Source organism: Bos javanicus, chromosome 20, assembly GCF_032452875.1.
Source record: "Bos javanicus breed banteng chromosome 20, ARS-OSU_banteng_1.0, whole genome shotgun sequence".
Taxonomy (NCBI): Eukaryota; Metazoa; Chordata; class Mammalia; order Artiodactyla; family Bovidae; genus Bos; species Bos javanicus.
This window is the reverse complement of record NC_083887.1, coordinates 67805220-67826035: the sequence shown is the minus strand read 5'-3', so window position 1 is coordinate 67826035 and position 20816 is coordinate 67805220. Positions and strand designations below refer to the sequence as shown.

General features: G+C 44.1%; 1 long non-coding RNA gene across 1 annotated transcript; it reads right to left on the bottom strand.

The window, feature by feature from the left end:
- Positions 1-17930: 17930 nt before the first annotated feature.
- Positions 17931-19766, bottom strand: LOC133233373 (uncharacterized). The gene is made up of 2 exons (XR_009731696.1): positions 19630-19766; positions 17931-18211 (listed from the first exon to the last, which is right to left on the bottom strand). It is a non-coding gene; the product is annotated as an uncharacterized LOC133233373 (long non-coding RNA).
- Between the last annotated feature and the right edge of the window lie 1050 nt (positions 19767-20816).

Sequence of the window (20816 nt, the reverse complement as noted above, 5' to 3'; positions counted from 1 at the left end):
TGAGGAAACAGGATGACAAGCAAAGGCCTGCATTTCTAGACAGAGAACCCCCCAAAATATGAGACGTTTCAGACAGTGTTTGAAAAAGGCCTAAGACTAAGACAAGGTTTGGGGTTCTTTCTGTAAGTTTTTATAATGTAGGTATGGGTGTGTTTCTATGGGGAAGAAAGCAGTGGAGAAGGACAGGCTGAAGAAAGAGCAAGTGCTGGACAGGAGGGGTTAGTGGAGGCTCACAGACCAGGAGACCTTGGGAGTAACTGTTAGACAAACATGGGAGGGGACTGGTGACAGGTGTGCGTTGATGAAGTCAAGTATCAGTGCTGAGGGGATAACAGACTAGACACAGAAACGCAAGCTAGCCCAAAGAGCATGGTCGTGTGAGACTTCTCCAGCAGCACTCACTTCCCTGGTGCCCCCGTGTGGGGAACCCAGAGGCCAAAACTGTTAACAGGAAGCTGTTTCCACCACAGGTGTGAGGGAAGGCCCATGGCCAAAGCAGCTGAGATTTACCACCAGGGCTGGTTTGAACATGTGTATCATGAGGGCTTCGTTGGAGTATGAAGAACGGCCAGGACAGAGAGGGAAAACGCCGAGTTGGCATCAACAGAGAGACAGTTACCACCTGTCCTCACCTGCTCTTGGGAAGATACCTCAGGGCCCGGAGAACATTTCCAGTCCCCTCTGGCAGGCTCTCACACACTCGCTCTTTCCCAGTCAGGGGAGAGTTAAGTGACTCTTGAGTCTTTGCTGTGATGAAGCTCAACCTGGACTTGCTTTGCCTGCTGGGTCTCTCTTAGACCTGCCAATGCTCAGGGAAGCCCATTTCTTCCTTGTTTCCTCATCCAGAAAGCCAGCTGAGCAGACTGGGGCTTTCAGCCACACCTAGCATCCTTCCATGAGAAGCCACCTCAGAGCCCTGGCTGGAAAAGTTGGATTCATGGTGGAAGACCAAGACCTCAGGACCAGACTCCTTTTTCCCATAAGTGCTCCTGTTGAAGAGCTGCTGTTTTAATCTTCCTTTCAAAGGTCATTGTTTTGCATGTTGTTTTCTTGCCCACAGTTCCAAAGAGCAGAACTCCCCGGGGGACTTGGCTACCCGCTCTATTCAGATAGCTTTACTCAAAGGTTCGTATAGTCAAGGCTATAGTTTTTCCAGCAGTCACATACAGACGTGAGAGTTAGACCATAAAGAAGGCTGAGCACAAAAGAAATGATACTTTCAAACTGTGGTGCTGGAGGAGTCCCTTGGACAGCAAGGAGATCAAACCAGTCAATCCTAAAGGAAATCAACCCTAAATATCCATTGGAAGGACTGATGATGAAACTGAAGCTCCAGTACTTTAGCCACCTGATGCCAAGAGCCAACTCACTGGAAAGACCCTGGTTCTGGGAAAGACTGAAGGCCAAAGGATAAGGGGGTGACAGAGGATGAGATGGTTGGATGGCATCACTGATACAATGGACATGAATTTGAGCAAACTCCAGGAGGTAGTGGAACCTGGCATGCTGCAATCCATGGGGTCACAAACAGTGCTCCATATAGAAATACTTGCAGGTATTCATTGATATATAAGTAGATATATTCAGTAGTTAAAATACTAACATATATTCCCTTGCCATGTCAGCTGAGAAAGAAAAGAAGCAACCGCACCTGAGCAGGAACCAGCACATATGGCTTTCGGGTGATGATTTCTAAGTCCACTCCCTGATAAAGAAGCGGAACTACTTGGAGAAATGGCTGATTTTAGGACTGTAACTGGAGATATAAAGAATGAGCTTGCAGCATCGTTCAGTGCCAGAAACTAAGGAGTTTCTCAAAAACAAGCTAGCACACAAACTGCACAAATGATGGGGGTGTGTCTAAGGGATGCAGGAGCCGAATGAAAGGGTGCCCCGTGACCAAAACTAGAACCTTCAAAGTGGCAAAATAAACACAGTAGTCTTGGTTTATAATCCAAAGTTGGCTTATAATTTGTAAAATAAAATAAATATCCATGAGCCCACGCTGGTATAAATAAAGGATGATACAAATTAAAAAATGGGGAAAAACAGGCAAATATTAGATGCAGAAGAACTGCAAATAATGTGTATAAACACTTGCTTTGAGCTGAACGTTCATATAGTAAAACCTCTGCGAAATTCATGTATTAAACCTAACTTTCAATGAGTTGATAATGAGACATGGTTCTTTGGGAAGTGATTACTTCTTCTGCCCTGTGAAGACATGGAGAAGATGGCCATCAGTGGGCTAGGCAGGAGGCTTGTGAAGAAACTGGGTCTGCCAGTGCCTTGACCTCAGACTTGTCAGTCTCCTGATCAGTTTCCAAAACTGTAAATGTGTTGTTTGTTTTGTTTGTTTGTTGTTGTTGTTGTTATACCATCCAGGACAGACTAAGACAATATTCCACTTTTAAATGATAAGAGTCCACTCTGTGAATGTGGGCTTTAAATGGTGACTTCCTTTCAAAGAGTACAGTGTGCAGTGGGGAAAAAGAAGAGCCTGATAGTGGAGAAACTCAAGAGACATTCCCTCATCCAGGAAGTCAAGGTCAGCATCAACAGTGATGCATCAGGTTGGTAGTATATGAAACAATGCCATGATAGGATGAAAACTGTACTTTATCTCCAGAGCCTTCTTCCCCAGACAGCATGCATGCGTGTGAGCTCAGTCACTTCAGTCATGTCCAGCTGTTTGCAACCCCAAGGACTATAGCCTGCCAGGCTCCTCTGTCCATGGGATTCTCCAAGAAAGAATACTGGAGTGGGTTACCATGCCCTTTTCCAAGGGATTTTCCCAATCTAGGGATTAAACCCACATTTCCTGTGTCTCCTGCATTGCAGGCAGATTCTTTACTGCTGAGTCACCAGGGAAGCCCTCCCCGAATACCACTACTTAGTCTAATCAAGAAAATTATCAGAGGAATCTCACTTAATGGACATTCTGACCAGAATGCAAAACTGTCAGGGATATAAAAAAAGGGCCTAAGAAATTGTCACGTCAAAGCGGAGACTAATGAGGCATGTCTATTAAAAGCAACGTGCTGTCTAGGATGGAATTCTGGAATATAAAAAAAACATCTTATTATAAAGTTAAAAAATAAAATAAAATTAAATTAAATTAAAAAAGAAAGTAAAAAAAATTGACAACTGAAAAAAAAAAAGACATCTTAAAAACTAACACAACCTGGATATGAAGTATTTTGTTCAGATGCTAAGTTGTGCCCGACTCTTTGTGACCCCATGGACTGCAGCACGCCAGCCTTTCCTGTCCTTCACTATCTCCCAGAGTTTGCTTAAATTCACATCCATTGAGTCAGTGATGCCATCAAGCTATCTCATTCCCTGTCATCCCCTTCTCCTGCCTTCAATCTTTCCCAACATCAGGGTGATTTCTAATGAGTTGGATCTTCGCATTAGGTAAACAAAGCATTAAAGCTTCAGCTTCATCATCAGTCCTTCCAATGAATATTCAGGGTTGATTTCCTTTAGGATTGACTGGTTTGATCTCCTTACAGTCCAAGGGACATAGATATATTATTATTAAGGTTCCCTGATGGCTCAGAAGATAAAGAATCTGCCTGCAGTACAGGAGACCTGGGTTCTATTTATGGGTCAGGAAGATCCCCTGGAGAAGTAAGTGGCAACCCACTCCAGTATCCTTGCCTGGAGAAATTCATGGACAGAGGAGACTAGCAGGCTACAGTCCGTGGGGTAGCAAAGAGTCAGACGTGACTGAAGGACTAACATTTTCACATTCACATGGTACTGAGATAAGATGTTAATAAGAGGGGAAACTGCTTGTCAGATGTATGGGAACTAGCTGTAGGACCTTAACAATTGTTCTGTAATTTTAAAACTAGTCTACAATAAAATATATGTTTTTAATGAAGAGAACAACTCTAAAAAAAAAAAAAAAAACTGGACACTGATGCCGAAGAGACTGAGGTAAAGAGCAAGAGTCTTTCAGGACAAACAAATAATGTCACTTTGACTACTCAATTCTCTGAATAGAGAGATACTTAGGGAAAATTTGAGGTTTTGATCATTTTAAAAAAATAGTTTATCTGTGTATGACTGAATCATAGCATATAATTTTAACTAAATTTACTTTATAAAACAATTTTATTCCAAAATGAGGTGACAAGTGAAAAAAATATTTCTTGTTCAGTCTATCTTAACTCTTTAGACACATATAATCCATTTATTTATTAAAGTAAATAATATAAACATTTACAAAAATAATAGACTTTACAATCATCTTTACTTTCTTGTGTTAGTTCTACCAGAATTTCACTCCAATTATTCCAATAAATCACTCCGATTATTCTTTTTTAAGGGTTTTCTACATAATCCAAGCAGCACCAGCATTAGTATCAGCATCTTCATCACCTTCTTTTTCATCATCGCCATAGCAAACACCTCCATGATGCTTCCATGGGTCAGACGCTGTCCTCAGAGTTTATATAACTAATTTAATTAATCCATTCAAACACCCTACAAGGTGTGTTGGGGAAACTAAGGCATAGGGAAGCTGGTAGCTTCCCATGCTAGTTAGTGATGGAGCCAGGATTCATCTTAAGCTTTCTGCCCTATAGGACACACGTATATCCACCATGCAGCACTGCCTTCCATGAACAGACTGACTCCCAAAAGGGCAGGTCGTGGATCCTCTGGAAGGCAAAGGATCTGTCACAAGTTGGCTACAGCACGGGCGAGTCTGGAGAAAGCACCTTTTGCTGCTGTGCTGTGGCAAGTAACAAGCGAGGATTTCTTGAACTGGATCCGTTACTAGAGCCTGGCAGGACTCTGGTCACAGCTGAGCTGTGTCGAAGTGTAACCTCATCCTCTCAGCACTGACCCGCTGGGCATGGGAACGTGAAGAAGCGTGCTGGGTCCGCCCCTCCCAGTGACTCCATCACCCGAAAAACATGTGCTTGGCAGCTGGGGGAATGTGTTAGTTCAAAGGAAGTAATAACAAAAGGCAGAGGAGAAAGAAGGCACATGTACATTATCCAATTATTTACTTGTAACATATGTTAAAGAACTGTAATATGTTTGTTTTCATGTTTCGTTACTAGGAACTTCTACCTTATCTCTGAAGAATGGAAAGACAGCCAAGTCACAACAGTCCTGCCTCTTTCTAAGTAAGTCATTTATGAGCAGTGAGCGTCATGCTGGCTCTGACTGTATCAGCAGCATGTTCTGGCTACTTAAAAACTGGGAAATGCTTCCAGACACTTAATAACTAGCAGACTGGTTCCACTTGAGAAGACATTGTAAACAATACCTGTTGGCCTTCTTGTCAGGGCTCTGCAGGACAAGGCCATCCTCTTAGACTGATGGCCAACTGCTCTGGAGGAGGCTTGTCTCATCACTCAAATTCCAAAAAGCTCTTTGCCAGCTTTGAAAGAACCAACCTCTATGGCAACTCAAGAAGCCAGTCAAGAAATGATCTTATGTGCTTCTGAGAGTCTGAACAGCATAAAGGGAGAGTATATAGGCTTTGGAGCAAGGACATGAAAGGTGACTCTAACACTTGCTAACTGAGTGACTGGGGATGAATCATCCCATCTCCATGAGTCTCAAGTGTCTCATCCAAAAATTTGGTGTGATAAACTGCCCTCTGTAGAGTGGTGTGAAATATTCAACCATGACTGTAACTGACTCTTTACAACCTCATGGACTGTAGCCTGCCAGGCTCCTCTGTCCATGGAATTCTTCAGGCAAGAATACTGGAATTGGTTACCATTTCCTTCTCCAGGGGATCTTCCCAGCCCAGGGATGGAAACCGGATCTCCTGCATTGCAAAAGGGTTCTTTACCATCTGAGCCATTAGGGAAGCTCATCATAAACATGAGTCCATTTTTATGCGTGTTTGCCTCTGCACCCCACCGTCACATAATTGAGATGGAATTAGGATTAACCTTATAATAGTACTTAGAACCAGCACTTGAGAGTCAGAGAAAGACTTATTGTCATGTGACAGAGAAACAAACCAAGTCATTGGTGACCTTGAGATCTTCTCCCTCACTCTAAAAACAACCACAGGTCCCTTTCCCTGCATGAAATATGAAATACTTGATAGTGGGGACAGCAACCTGGAGTGGGTTTGTTAGAAGTGTCAGGAAAAAACTTCCAAGACAATCAAGAGCCAAGTCAGAGAGTGTCCTAAAAAATGTCATCCTGTATCATCTGGATGGCAGCATCCTGCCATCCTTTATCATCTGGAGGGAAGCATCAGGACAACTCTTGACACCCAGTGAACCTGGGTGGTAGTTCACCTCTCACATGCCTTCTCACGTGAAATCCCAGGGCCACCCTCGGAGAGGCAGTCCCGGTTTCCACTTGGCAGGTGAGCAACCTGAAGTGCCACAGCATAGAGCGCCTGTCCAAGCTTGTATCAGCGTGTAGGACAGCCCAGTCCTGCCCGGGGCAGCAGCCAAAGCCGCCAACCCAGGTGCTCCCCTGTGGCCAGCACCTCCCCAGCTCTGAGGTTTGTGAGGGCAGGGCAGTGGCTTATCTAGATGTGCTTTGCTGTAGCCCAGCCACCCTGTCTGCCAAGTCATAAATATTTGTGAGATGAATGCTGTCTAGGTTGTAACTATTTGACCCAGGCAATGTCATGATGAAACGAGTGTTTGGGGAGCATTAGTCTGATGGAGTGCAGGTCGGTCGGACCAGGAATGTGGGAGTGGAGATGAGAACCAGAGAGACGTCCTGGGGGACTATTCCCGTGGACTGGTGTGATGACATGGGAGGCAGCCAGAGAGCTTAACTCTTCTTTCTCCACTGCATGTAACATGGCTTGAGGAACCCACAGAGCCTACCATTTGGCGTCATTTTGCATGATCATTGTCCATTCCCCATGCTTGACATTTTTCTCTGTGCAGTTGGAGATTCTCCTGCCTTACTAGTAAGTACCTCAGGGATGGGCATGCTTCCCAGCAACTCTCAAGAGCAGTCACTGGGAGATGCCATCACTGATTAAAGAAGACCACTTTTATGCTACAGAGCCTCCCCCTCAGTGTATTTCTCCATTAGTTACGAGGTAAGTTTTTATGTGTCTTATAATGACTCTGCGCATCCACATCGGATTACATGCGCTTGTGTCTTCTTATGGCTCTGCACATCGGATTATTTGCATTTTCTTCCAGGATCCGCAAAAAGTCTTGGCCATTGCAGTTCTTTCCACTTAACGCTCTTGACACATGCATATCCGTTCATGTACACCACATATATTTACCATGTGCCTACTATCAGCAGGCCCTCTCCTTGATCCTAGTAGCAAAGCGATGTCTGTGCTCTTTCGAATCTACATTTAGAAGGATGAACAAACCAAGAAGGAGAACCCATTCATGACTCTCTGTTTAAATCTTCTGTTCATTCGTCATTTGACTTAGGAAGAAATCTAAACTTGGCATGGTCTGGAAGTTCCATCAAAATCTCACTCTGGCTGCAACTTGAGCTCTCTATTTTAGCTCTTTCTCTTGAATCCGATTCTCATGTCATTCTGAACCATATATGTTCTACTCAGTGTTCAAAATAGTCAAAGCTATGGTTTTTCCAGTAGTCATGTACAGATGTGAGAGTTGGACCACAAAGAAGGCTGAGCACCAAAGAGCTGATGCTTTCAAACTACCATGCTGGAGAACACTCCGGAGAGTCCGTTGGATAGGAAGGAGATCAAACCAGTCAATCATAAAGGAAATCAACCCTGAATATTCATTGGAAGGACTGATGCTGAAGCTGAAGCTCCAATACTTTGGCCACCTGATGCGAAGAGTTGACTCGTTCAAAATGACGCTGTTGCTGGGAAAGATTGAGGGCAGGAGGAGAAGAGGGTGATGGAGAATAAGATGGTTGGATGGCATCACCAAATCAATGATTTGGCAAGCTCTGGGAGGTAGTGAAGGATGGGGAAGACAGGCATGCTGCAGTCCTGGGGTCACAAAATCAGACACGACTTAGGGACTGAACAACAGCAAAGTATTCTCTTCTGAAATTTTCTGTGCTTCTGCTCCTTCCAGGACCTGCGGCAAACTCCTCCTCCTTCACTGTTCACCACCTGTTCATCCTTTAAGTTTCAGCTGAGATGGTAAATTCTCTTCCAGAATGACTGCCTTAGAGACCCAGTGCCCTTTCCAAGTGGAAAGACAATCCCTGTGTCTTCTGCCGTGACATTTATGACAGTGTTTTTTAATTACCTCCATTAAGGATAAGGATTTTACTCTTTACCTATGCAGACTCAGATGGGAACACAAGATATGTGCTCAGTTTCTGTCTGCAAAAGGAAAGGAAGGAGGAAAGAGGTGAGCAGAAGATGGAGAAAGGGAAGAGTTGGGTCCTGTGAGCACACCTCCTTACTGTTCTGCACTGCACGTAAGTGCTCTTTCTTACGGACCAGTTCTGCCCTGGTTTCAGTGAGGACCAAACATGAGGTGGTGCCTAAGCTCAGGTGACAGCAGTGCCGAGTGAGAGAGAGAGAGAATATGGAAGGAATTAGAATGGGACAATCAGCAGTTGGTGACAAGTCCAGATAGGAAACAAAAGGAAAAGCGTTTTCCCCGTCTTGTGAATAGAACTGCTGCTGTAGCGTGCAGTCGCGGGGATTGCAACACGACGGGCTCCTCTCACCTCCACTGTCTCCCGAAGTTTGCTCATGTCCACTGAGTCAGTTGTACTATCTGACCATCTCATTCTCTGCCGCCCCCTTCTCCTTTCGCTTTCAGTCTTTCCTAGAATCAGGATCTTTTCCACTATGTCTGCTCTTCATATCAGATATCCAAAGTATTGGATTTTCAGCTTCAGCGTACAATAGATAGATTTAGTAAATGAAAGTAGTGTCTTTTCCACAGACAGTTCACATTCACTACTGCTTAAGAATTAGATGCTTGAGTGTTCTCACTTAAAGTATTCATAAGAACATAAAATGTGTATTAATATAGAGTCAAGCATGAAAGTCTTAACATAAATACGTAAGAAACCACTGCCCTAAATTATTTTACAAACGTGTAGGCCATCCACAGTGTTCCCCACCAAGTTTCCACCCAGTGGACATGGACGATGAATCATAATTCTCCCAACATGGTTGTCTCTGTACCTGCAATTCCTTCCTCTTTTCCCATCTTCAGATGCAGAAATGCTCCCCACATTAAAGCTGCAATTCCTTCCTCTTTTCCCATCTTCAGATGCAGGAATGCTCCCCACATTAAAGTGTGTATTTTCTTTTAAAGTACGTGTGAGGACTGGAGAATTCATCCGATTGTGATGAGATTAAACGTGAAACCACAAGTATTCATCGACTTACACGCTAAGTGCTCAGTTGCTGAATCACCTCTTTTATGAGATCGGCACAGGGTTGAGGAAGCCGCTGTGGAGCTTTTCTAAAGATGTGAGATGGGAGCCCTGCAGACATGACGCCTCGGTGGCCAGGAGGATTGCAGAAGGTGTTGTTGAGGGACAGCTAGTCATCAGTGAAGAAGCAGCCTTCAGAGGACTCTCCACACACATCTCTGTACACAGAGCCATGGTAACCGTGGGCAGGAAAGCGAGACATTTCACAGGGGCCAAAGCCATATGCCTGGGAGACATGGAGATCAGCTGGGAGAACCAAGGATTTTAGATTTGGATTTAGATTATTACCAATACTGGGGGGTTCCTTATAGACAGAATAATTCCCATGAGGATCCTAATTCTGTTTGAAAACTCCTGCTCAAACTCCGGCCCTCACAACATTCCCAAAGTGTCTCTGAGAAGAGAAAGTCAAAGTCTATCCAGAGATTCTCCTCTTTGTGAAGTAGTGATTCTCACTACCTTCCACGGCTTCCCGGTCCATCAGTCCGCCACCCAGCTTTCACTCGGGCATGCTTTCCTAGGCTCACAGGGACTTGCGACTTGGGTATGCTTTCCTAGGCTCACAGGGATTTGCGACTTGGGCATGCTTTCCTAGGCTCACAGGGACTTGCGACTTGGGCATGCTTTCCTAGGCTCGCAGGGACTTGCGACTTGGTGCCTCAAAGCAAAACCCTTAGGAGGGAGACCTCAGAGCACCCTTCCACATACTGTTTTATCTGGACTAGTCACATTTGCTTCCACTATTTGTAATAACTTGTATTATTAGAGCTTTTTTGGGTTTACAATACTTTCAGATACATTATCTCATCTGGCCTAAGGATTTGGCACAGTTGTTAGGCGTAAGTTAACATCTGGGGAACTCAGATTTACAAATATATCATAATCCCATCAACAAACAAGCTCTGAACGGCTACCGTAGGCTAGTCACTACACTGACTCTGATACGACCTGGGAGAAGCTTGAGAAGAGCAACACATGGCAACATGAACTGAAAGAAATTTCAGGTTAGAGGATGAAACAAACATTCACAAATATTCACGTCTCAGGAGAAACGCTAGTATTACCTGAAATCATGTCCTTAACTATGTCTGCCATTTTGTCCACATGCTCTCTCAGGAAAGTTGATTCATCTTTTTTAAGTTAATTTTCTTGGAGTGCTCACTAGTTTCTACTGTAGAGCAAAGTGAATCGTCCACACACAGACACATGAGCCCTTCCTTTCGGGTTTCCTTCTGTTCAGGTCACCACGATGTATTGGGTACAGTTCCCTGCGCTACATCAGTTCAGTTCAGTCCAGTTGCTCAGTCATGTCGGACTCTTTGCGACCCCATGGACCGCAGCACACCAGGCCTCCCTGTCCATCACCAACTCCCGGAGTTTACCCAAACTCATGTCCGTTGAGTTGGTGGTGCCATCCAACCATCTCATCCTCTGTCGTCCCCTTCTCCTCCTGCCTTCAATCTTTCCCAGCCTCAGGGTCTTTTCCAATGAGTCAGTTCTTCGCATCAGGTGGCCAAAGTATCGGAGTTTCAGCTTCAACATCAGTCCTTCCAATGAACACTCAGGACTGATCTCCTTTAGGATGGACTGGTTGGATCTCCTTGCAGTCCAAGGGACTCTCAGGAGTCTTCTCCAGCAACACAGTTCAAAAGCATCAATTCTTTGGCGCTCAGCTTTCTTTATAGTCCAACTGTCACATCCATACATAACTAAAATCATAGCCTTGACTAGACAGACTTTTGTTGGCAAAGTAATGTCTCTGCTTTTTAACATGCTGTCTAGGTTGGTCATAACTTTCCTTCCAAGGAGCAAGCGTCTTTTAATTTCCTGGCTGCAGTCACCATCTGCTATACAGCATGCTCTAATTAGTCATCTATTTTACACATAGTGTCGATAGTGTATATGCGTCAATCCCAATCTCCCAGTTCATCCCATCCCCCTTCATCTCTTTTTGCTCGTATTTAATCATGGCTGCACCTTCAACTTTAGAATAATGGCATCAGTGTTATACACTCAAAATCTCTCTGACTAGTACTTTCAGAAAATCTTCTTCTTGAATGACTCTTGGTACTTCAAACTCAGACTGTCAAATTGTCAATTAATTGTTTCTCCTCAAAACCAGCATTTATTCTACCTTCCCCTCCTAGTTACTGGCTCAGTTTTTAGATAGTTGCTCCCAGTTAATGATCGGACACCACTGACTTTTCCATTACTTTTCTGATTTATCAACAAATCCTTTTGGCTTAACTTTTAAAAGGTGTTTTATACCATTTTTGGTTACCAGTATGGTACACTTAATGGGGCACATTGAATAGAGTATAGCATTTATTACACTATTCATTTATTATTTGTTTACATATCCCTTGCTCATGCAATATAGTGAACTCATAAGCTCGTAAGAACTCGGAATTATGGTAATTACTTGACCAGTACATGGAACAAAATAGTAAATATCTGCTAAATGAAAGAACAGATGATTGTGCAATATGGTTGCTTTTTCTTCTTATGGTAGATAAAATCCTGTGATGCCCCTAAGATAAAATTCTGTGATGCCCCTAACATTCTCAAGCTCTGGTCTCTGGTATTTGCACATCTTCCAGTTATTACGTAAAACACTAATCTAACTATTACTGTGAGGGAGTTCACTTAATGTGTGATCAAGGTTCCAAGTTAGTTTACTTTAAGAGAATGAAAGTGTCTTTGTTGGGATGGAAAATCAGGTGAATCATTAAAGGGAACTAAACATTTCCTGTCAGGAGAGGTCATTTCAAGGAACGAGAGGGATTTGATAAGAAAGAGGGCTTCCATCTGGGGCTTTAAAGATGGATAGGGCTGCATGGTAAGGGCTGTGGATAAGCTCTAGGAACTGAGACTGGAGCTCAACGGACAGCAAGTGTTGCTTTGAGGATGTGGTGAGAGGCCATGCCATGTGTATGATCCCTAGCCCCTGGTAATTGCCCCACCAATGTCACTTCTGACATGCTTCCCTGATACTCATCCGCTGATGCATTTCAACCCCCAGGGAGTGGCCCTTGAACTTTGTGGAGAATGGGTCATCAAAATGGAGTCTACAGTGGTTGTTCAGTGGTCACAAACCTCCTGAGTTCTTGAAATATGTGCATGTAATTCAGCCTTGTTTTACCAGCAACATTTAACCCTCCTCACCCTTGTCAGGAGCAAGGCCCTGTCCCTTCTCCCAGCTCATGGCTCACCTCCAGTGCCCAGGAGAGAGAGAAGTGCATTTCCATTGGAAAGGGGGGGCATGTACAGAGGCCTGAAGTGCAGAAAGGGCCTTCCACCATGGCAACGAGGAGACCCCACAGGGTGTCAGCCAAGGTGAGAGTCCCAGCCCTCTGGCCAAGGAGTGGAGGGGAGATTTCTGAATAGGGAGGACATTGCAGTGGTCAGGAGCAACCCGCACACATGGCTATTTGTGGGGGGTAGACACACTGCCTACACCCTTCCTGGGAGCTCATACACCCACAGACACTTTTTGAAGCACCACAATGTTCCAGGCCTGCAGCTAGACTCTGAAGACACAAGGAGAAGTAGAAAGTAGTCCAGTCTCCAAACTTTGCTGTCCCTCCAGGGAAAAAACAGAATATTCCTGTAACATCAGCCATAGGAGGAAGCCAGATAAAGCTTGTCATTCAAAACCCAAATGGCTTCTTCTTGACTTCGGGCAGTAGAGTCAAAGAAAAATTCACAGGAGGAACATTTGAACTAGAACTTGAATTAAGGGAGACCTTCTCCAGGCAGCTGGAGTGGAAGGCACTGCAGAAGCAAAGCTGTGAGGAGCAAATCAGTCAAACTGAGGGATGATAGCATTTTTTGTAAGTCATTCAGTCATGCCCTACTCTTTTCAACCCCATGGACTGTAGCCCACCAGGCTCCTCTGTCCTTGGGATTCTCCAAGCAAAAATACTAGAGTGGATAGCCATTCTCTTCTCTAGGGACTCTTCTGGACTCAGAGATAGAACCTGAGTCTCCTGCACTGCAGGCAAATTCTTTACCACGTGAGCCAACAGGAAGGCCCCTGGACACACACATACACACAGAAAGAGAAGAGGAAGCCTAATTTAAAGTACCAGTGCCACCAAGGAATCTGGGCTGTACTTTGCTTCTCTAACCCCACACAGCAGAGACTAACCCCTTTCCATCCTGCCTGGTTTTTACATTTAGTTTGGTTGGACAATGGTCTATCTAGTCAAAGATATGGTTTTTCCATTAGTCATATATTGATGTGAAAGTTGGACTATAAAGAAAGCTGAGCACCCAAGAATTGATGCTTTTGAACTGTGGTGTTGGAGAAGACTCTTGAAAGTCCCTTGGACTGCAAGGAGATCCAACCAGACCATCCTAAAGGAAATCAGTCCTGAATATTCATTGGAAGGACTGATGCTGAAGCTGAAGCTCCAATACTTTGGCCACCTGATGCCAAGAGCTGACTCATTGGAAAAGACCCTGATGCTGGGAAAGATTGAAGGTGAAAGGAGAAGGGGACGACAGAGGATGAGATGGTTGGATGGCATCACCAACTTGATGAAGGTGAGTTTGAGTAAGCTCTGGGAGTTGGTGATGGACAGGGAGGCCCGGCATGCTGCAGTCCTTGGGGTCACAGAGAGTTGGACACGACTGAGTGACTGAACTGAACTGAACAGAACTGTTGGCCGGACTTTGTAATGTCAGCCTTCCTACGTATGTATTGTTATGGCACTGCAAGTTTGTTTGGGGGGTTGTCTGTGTCTTGGCTTTTTTTTTTATTGGACTATAATTGCTCTGCAGCTTGTGTTAGGTTCTGCTGTACCATGAAGTGGCTCTGCATGCGGATCTAGAAAAATAGTACAGATGAACCTAGCTCCAGGGCAGGAACAGAGGCACAGACATAGAGACTGGATGAAAGGACACAGGATGCAGAGAGGGGAGCATGGGATGAACTGGGGGGTTAGCTTTGGCATATATACACTATTTTGGGTAAAAGAGATAGCTCCTGAGAACCTGCTGAACAGCACAGGAGCTCAGCTCCATCCCACTTTGATGGGGTTTACTGACACCAGGTAACACCAACAAGTACATTCAGCTGGACCTCAAGTATTGAATTGCTTAAAGTTGCCCTTTCCAAACAAATTAAACAAAGGTGCAGTCAAAGTTTCTAAAAAAAAAAAAAAAAACCTGCATGTAAAACCTGTGAGATTATTGAGGTTCAAGTGGATGTTTAATGATTTCTCCTGCTTTGCACCATAAGTAGAGCTTCCTTCTTCTGAATCAGTCTAATACTGCATGGGCAGAAGCAGTTCTTTTCTTTATAAGATCTCTCATTTCTGTGCTCAGATCGCCAGCGATTCCGCTTTTATCTCCACCCAGATCATTCATGTGAACGGGACTAGTAAAGTGCGCTCCATTGTATTTCTTCCTGTTGGTTTACATGTTAGTTCAAATGAGGTTTGACTGAGCAGCACATTTCTATTACCAAGGACTGAAAGTTTCCAAAGTCTCAAATTTCCCTGGCTTAGACCCGTGCCCAACCGCTATTGGTTCAGGACTTAGTTATGCCTCGCCAAGATCAGTAAACCCAAGTTAAAATACCCATCTAATTGGAACCTTCTTTAGCAGGGCCTTCCTGATGGTTTAAGAGTGTATGGTTTTCATACCAAGCAGTGAACATGCTGTCAAGGGAACACAGTCTGTTCCCTGCCGGGGACAACAAGAGCCATTTCGCCTCTGCCCTCAGCCCTGTAAACACCGGCTGGAATGTTGACGGCAAGAACTGGAGGATGTATATTTGGTGTGCCTCAGGCAAGACTCCTCACGCTCACTGTGGTCTCAGTGGCTCATCCATGTGCCCACATCCCTGTGGATGGGACTGTCCATCTGAAGAAGCTGTCTCACTGCTTGTAACCATCGAATGCTTCTCCTGTGAGATTAATGACCCCGCAGTCCCACGGATGAAGAGTGAAAGTGTCAGTTGCTCACTCCTGTCTGACTCTTTGTGACCCCGTGGACTGTAGCCCACCAGGCTCCACTGTCCATGGGATTTCCCAGGCAAGGATACTGGAGTGGGTTGCCATGTCCTCCTCCAAGGGATCTTCCCACCCTGTGGTTGAGCCCGAGTCTCCTGCATCACAAGCAGACTCTTCACTGTCTGAGCCACCAGGGAGCCCCATGTATACATATGGCTGATTTCTGTTGTGTGGCAGAAACTAACAGAACATTATAAAGCAATTGTAATCCAATAAAAATAAAAAGATCCCAGGTTCTAGGTTGTCATCTACATCATTGAAAGTCACTGAAACTAGATAAGCAAATAGGAAATGTACCACATAGCCCAGTTCAGTTCAGTTCAGTTGCTCAGTCGTGTCCGACTCTTTGGACCCCATGAATCACAGCACACCAGGCCTCTCTGTCCATCACCAACTCCCGGAGTTCACCCAAACTCATGCCCATCGAGTCGATGATGCCATCCAGCCATCTCATCCTCTGTCGTCCCTTTCTCCTCCTGCCCCCCATTCCTCCCAGCATCAGAATCTTTTCCAATGAGTCAACTCTTTGCATGAGGTGGCCAAAGTACTGGAGTTTCAGCTTTAGCATCAGTCCTTCCAAAGAACACCCAGGACATGTACCACATAGGAGTCACATAAAAACTGTTGCTGGCTCAATTAATGAATGGATGGATGGATGAATGAAGGAATGAATGATATAGCCAAGGTAGTTGTCTGGGTTTGGATGAGGCCATGTCTTGGAAGTCTAAGAAAATGAGAGCACCACCATGAGTATACATCTTTTTCTGTTCTTTCTCATCATTTTCTGTTTTGAAAAAATTAAGCACAGACAGAATTCTGCTGTAGTCTGCAAGTTTATTCCTCAGAGGTAAAATGTGGGATGATTGCCGTTTTATTAGCGCCAATTACTAAATAATACTATATTTAATAAAACGGTGTTATCATTACTACTTCATACTTTTCAAAATGTTTCATAACTGTTATCTCACTTTATAAAGAAAGAGAGTTCCATGTCTTCTTCAATTAGTCTTCAAGTTTTCATCTATTACATTTTCCTGCTGCTAATTTTTTTTATTTTATCCAGGAAAAAAAAAACAAACACCTGCTATTCCTTTCTTGTGGAAGCAATTAAAAAAATCACTAATTACAATATAAAGTTCCTTCATTAATTGTCCATAGATGTTTTCATCAGGTTTTCAGAACCCGTGCTTTCCTAATTCAGAAGCTGGACCTGGGACAAGCATTACTTCAACATCCAAAGTGCTGCCATAGGCAACAAATGGGAACGAGAGAGAGTGAGCTGCAGTGAAACCCAAGTCTCATTAAAGCCTGGCGGCTTTCGACCAGGCGTCTCATTAGACCCAACGAGCTCTTAGTGCAGCAGCAGCAAATGTGAATGAAAAACACGCCAGACATGCACATTACCATGCGTGAAACAGCACGCTAGTGGGAACCTGTTGCATAGCGCAGGGGCTCTGTGATGACCTAGAAGGTGGGATGGGGTCGTGGGGGGACGGAGGCTTCCAGGAGGGGAAGATGTATACACATGACTGATTCACTTTGCTGTCAGCAGAAACTAACACAACCTTGTAAAGCAATTATACTCTAATTTTTTTTTTAAAGGATACTGTGCTGCTCAATGGTCTTTGGAAAGAGTCATATTTTGAGTGAAGGGTCCACAGCAACAGGAGAGGAACTGGACTCGGATGGTTCTCATTTCCTCCACACCAGGCTCTCTTTTCAGCAGAATATTGTGTGAGTGTGTGTGTGTGTGTGCATGTGTGAGTGTGTGTCTGTGTCCACCTGTGCACACACTCCCTGAAGGGACCCTTGAGCACTTGGCCAGCCCATACCAGGGAGGCGAGGATCTCAGAGCCGGAAGGGCCTGGAATTGGCCGGTCCCTGATGCAGAGTCCACTCCGCATTGTGTCACATATGACCCTGCAGCCTTGGCTTGAATTCCCCTGGGAACACGTGGCTCAGCCCTGGATGGAGGTGTCTGTAGGTGCACATGGCTTTGAGTAAAGCCAGGACCTGATTCCTACTGGAACGCATAACCACATGTCCATTGTGCCCTGTAGGACAGTGGATACCACCCCGATGGCTCCACTCACATTCAGGTTCCATCTGCTGGGGTGGGCACTCACCCAGGCACACCCTTCATGGCATGCCTTCTCTGTGGATGCTCGGAAAACAGAAGCCACATTGCTCTGGACATGAACGCCAGCCCTGCCTGGCATGGATGCTGTCCCCACTGGCCCTGGGACCAAAACCCCAGCACTTTCATAAGTACACACCCAGGTCCTGTGAGCTTCAACCTGGATAAGGTATGGAACTGTGACTGCTGGGCATCTTGTGAGCCGCTGCCCATAAATTCCTAGAAACTCCTGACTGTATATTCCCCACTTAAGTTTTATCCCGTTTCCTTGGTTCTGGTTCCCTGTTGTGAGTACTTCTGAAGCTCAGTTCTGTCATCTGCTCTATCAGGGATCCCTCCCAGTTTTGCGTCATGTGCAAATCTCCCAGGCATGTGTTTTGTGCCTTGATCCAAACCACGGAACAGACATTAGCACATGATAAAGAACAGGACACAGTTTTATGTGTTTTAGGGTTTTGCTCTTTGATTGACATCAATTATTTAGTAGCAGTCTTTGTGTAGATTGTTGAGGGGGTTCTGACCTACTGAACTGTGATTTCATCAAGTGCACGGGGATATGAAAAGGACAGCTCCATGCCGGGCTGAAGTGGGAAACTTGGAGGCAGGGACAGGTCTGACACGCTGGTAGAATTTGCTCCTGAAGTTCAAGTACAGCTCTTCATTAATCCTTGTGTCGCCAGGACCCAGCAAAGCGAATTTACTGAACACAAAGAGAAAACACGCTGCTTCTTTTTGAAACTAATTGAGCTGGATCTCGTGGTCCTTGCTCCTTTTACCGTGCCCACCAGCCTGTTAATAACCATGTCTTCCCTATTGTCAGTGATCAATGTTGAAGTGATTGGCCTGTGGTCTCAGGAATGCATCCGTTTTTCCAATTTTGAAATTGGAAAAATATTTGCCTCCTCCACTCCTCTGGCTCCTCTCCCACAATTCAGGATTTTCTCATGGAAAAATAACTCCTCTGTCACATTTCACAGACTCTGCACATACTCTCAGGCCCCGAGTGGTAACTTTGGTGGGGACTGAATTGTAACGTGCACTTTCCCAGAGTATCTGGTCATTTTCTTTCTTGCTACCCGCCTCAAAGGACAAAGAGTGTTTTGCTTACACCTCTGTGTTGTCCGGCCTGAATACTGTTCTCTAGTGGAAGATGCTGGAAACCAGCCCATGGTCAAAAGGACCTGCCTTCACTCTTTCCTCTCTCTCTTTTTTTCTGTCTTATTTTATATTGGAGCATATGTGATTAACAACAATATGTTAGTTTCCGGTATACAGTAAAGTGGTTCAGTTATCTATATACATATATCTATCCTTTTTAAAATTATTTCCCCATTTAGATTGTTACATGATATTGAGCAGAGTTCCCTGTGCCATACCAGTAGATCCTTGTTATCTAGTTCAAATATAACAGGGTGTGCATGTCAATCCCAAACTCCCTAACTATCCCTTCCCCCAATCCTTTGCCCCTGTTGATCATAAGTTCATTCTCTAAGTCTAGGAGTATGTTTCTGTTTTGTAAGTTCATTTGTATCATTTCTAAGACTCCATATATAAGCAATATCATATGATACTTGTCTTTTTCTGTCTGACTTACTTCACTGAGTACTAAAATTTCCCCAAGAGTCAGTCCACCCTTTTTTTTTTTTCTCTATTTGTTCTACAGAAATCAAGTAGTTCCATCTGATGGCTGACAATGAAGTGGAGGGTGTCTCAGAAAATTTAAAATGGAACAATATTTTTAGGGAGTTGTCCTCCTTGCTTTAATTCTCTGGAAAATAAAAGTAAAAAATATGTCCAAAAGTAGTGAATGGGGTAAACTTTCTGTATTTTGTGAAAATAGAATCTGGAACACAGCAATGATGAGTATATAAATTACCTCTGCAAGATCCGAATCTATAAAGAGATCTATGAAAAAAAAACTAAATGTCAAATTTCGGAGTGTTAAATATTCTATTTGTCATCGTGGATCATATAATTCAGAACTTATAAAAATAATACAAATTTGAGCATTAATGATAGTAATCATCAGTAATCAAAATGTAGTTCCTCGAAAGTTTTACAGCAATGCTGTAAAAGAAGAGCATCAAAATGCATAAGAAAAATAATACATGCGTGTACCTTTCAGTGTGTGGAAACACGCCTCACTCAGAGGGACTTGAGCTCAAGCGGTTTCCTATGCCAGCTAGTTTTCCAAGATCCTGACTTGTTTGGAATATCTCTCAGCAATTGATTCCCATTCTGCTGGCAAGCCACCTGTTAAGCTAAGGCAGAAGCCTAGAAGAGGAGGGAAATGGGTGGAGTCGATTATGTTTTAACATGACTTCATAATACTGCAATGTGAGCTTTTAACTCCTGAGTCCACACATTTTTTCATAGGGTGTGTAGTTGATTTATTAATGCCATTCAGGTCAAGCAATCTCAGTATTTTTTTTTATTTAAAATTTAAGAAAATATTCTTCTAGAGAAATCTGGAATTTGGGATACTCATTTGTGATGTGAGTGAAGCTAAAGTGGGCAATATCAGTGAGCCTTGTTTTAGGAGAATGTCAGTGCTCACAAGCGAGTATTAATTTTGCTTCTGTAATATCAGTGCACATTTAGGTAAAAGTCAAGACATTTATTTTTGCTCTAAGATTTAAAATGTAACTGTAAGACCAGGAATTGGTTCTGTTTGTTTGTTTGTTTAAATGCTTTGGTGGTCTCCAACAGCGAGCCTACATTTCTTGTTGGGTTACTATGAAAGTCTGAACAGAGGTAATCCATGCTGCCCGTGGTATCTCTGTTTACATGGAATACAGTGGAGTGAGTGGTCCCCACCACACCTCACTGGAAACACCAGCCACAGCAAGTGAGAGATGGTCTAGATCAGCGTGTCTCAGAGTGTGGTCCCCAGACCAGTAGTATCAGCATCACCTATAAACTAGCTCATACTCAAGGTTGACTGAATCACAAAGCCCAGGGATATGGCTCTGTGGTTTTGTCCTCAGGAGCCTCCAGGTGATTTTCCTCTGGGCTGAAACCTGAGGATCACTGATCTCATCACACTCACCAGTGGACCGAACCATTGCACTGGGAGCAGCTACGTTAAAGATGAATGCAGAAAATACAAATGTGAAACACTGTCAGCAAAACAGAAATAGTGGAATCTGCTTTTTATGTACACCAAGGATGAAAACTGACTCCTACACTTTCAATATTATTTCAAATCCAGAAAGTAATTTGTTACAGATTGCGTTCTGGATTGTGCGTGTGCGTTCAGTCGTGTCCGACTCTCTGTAACCCCATAGACTATAGCCTGCCAGACT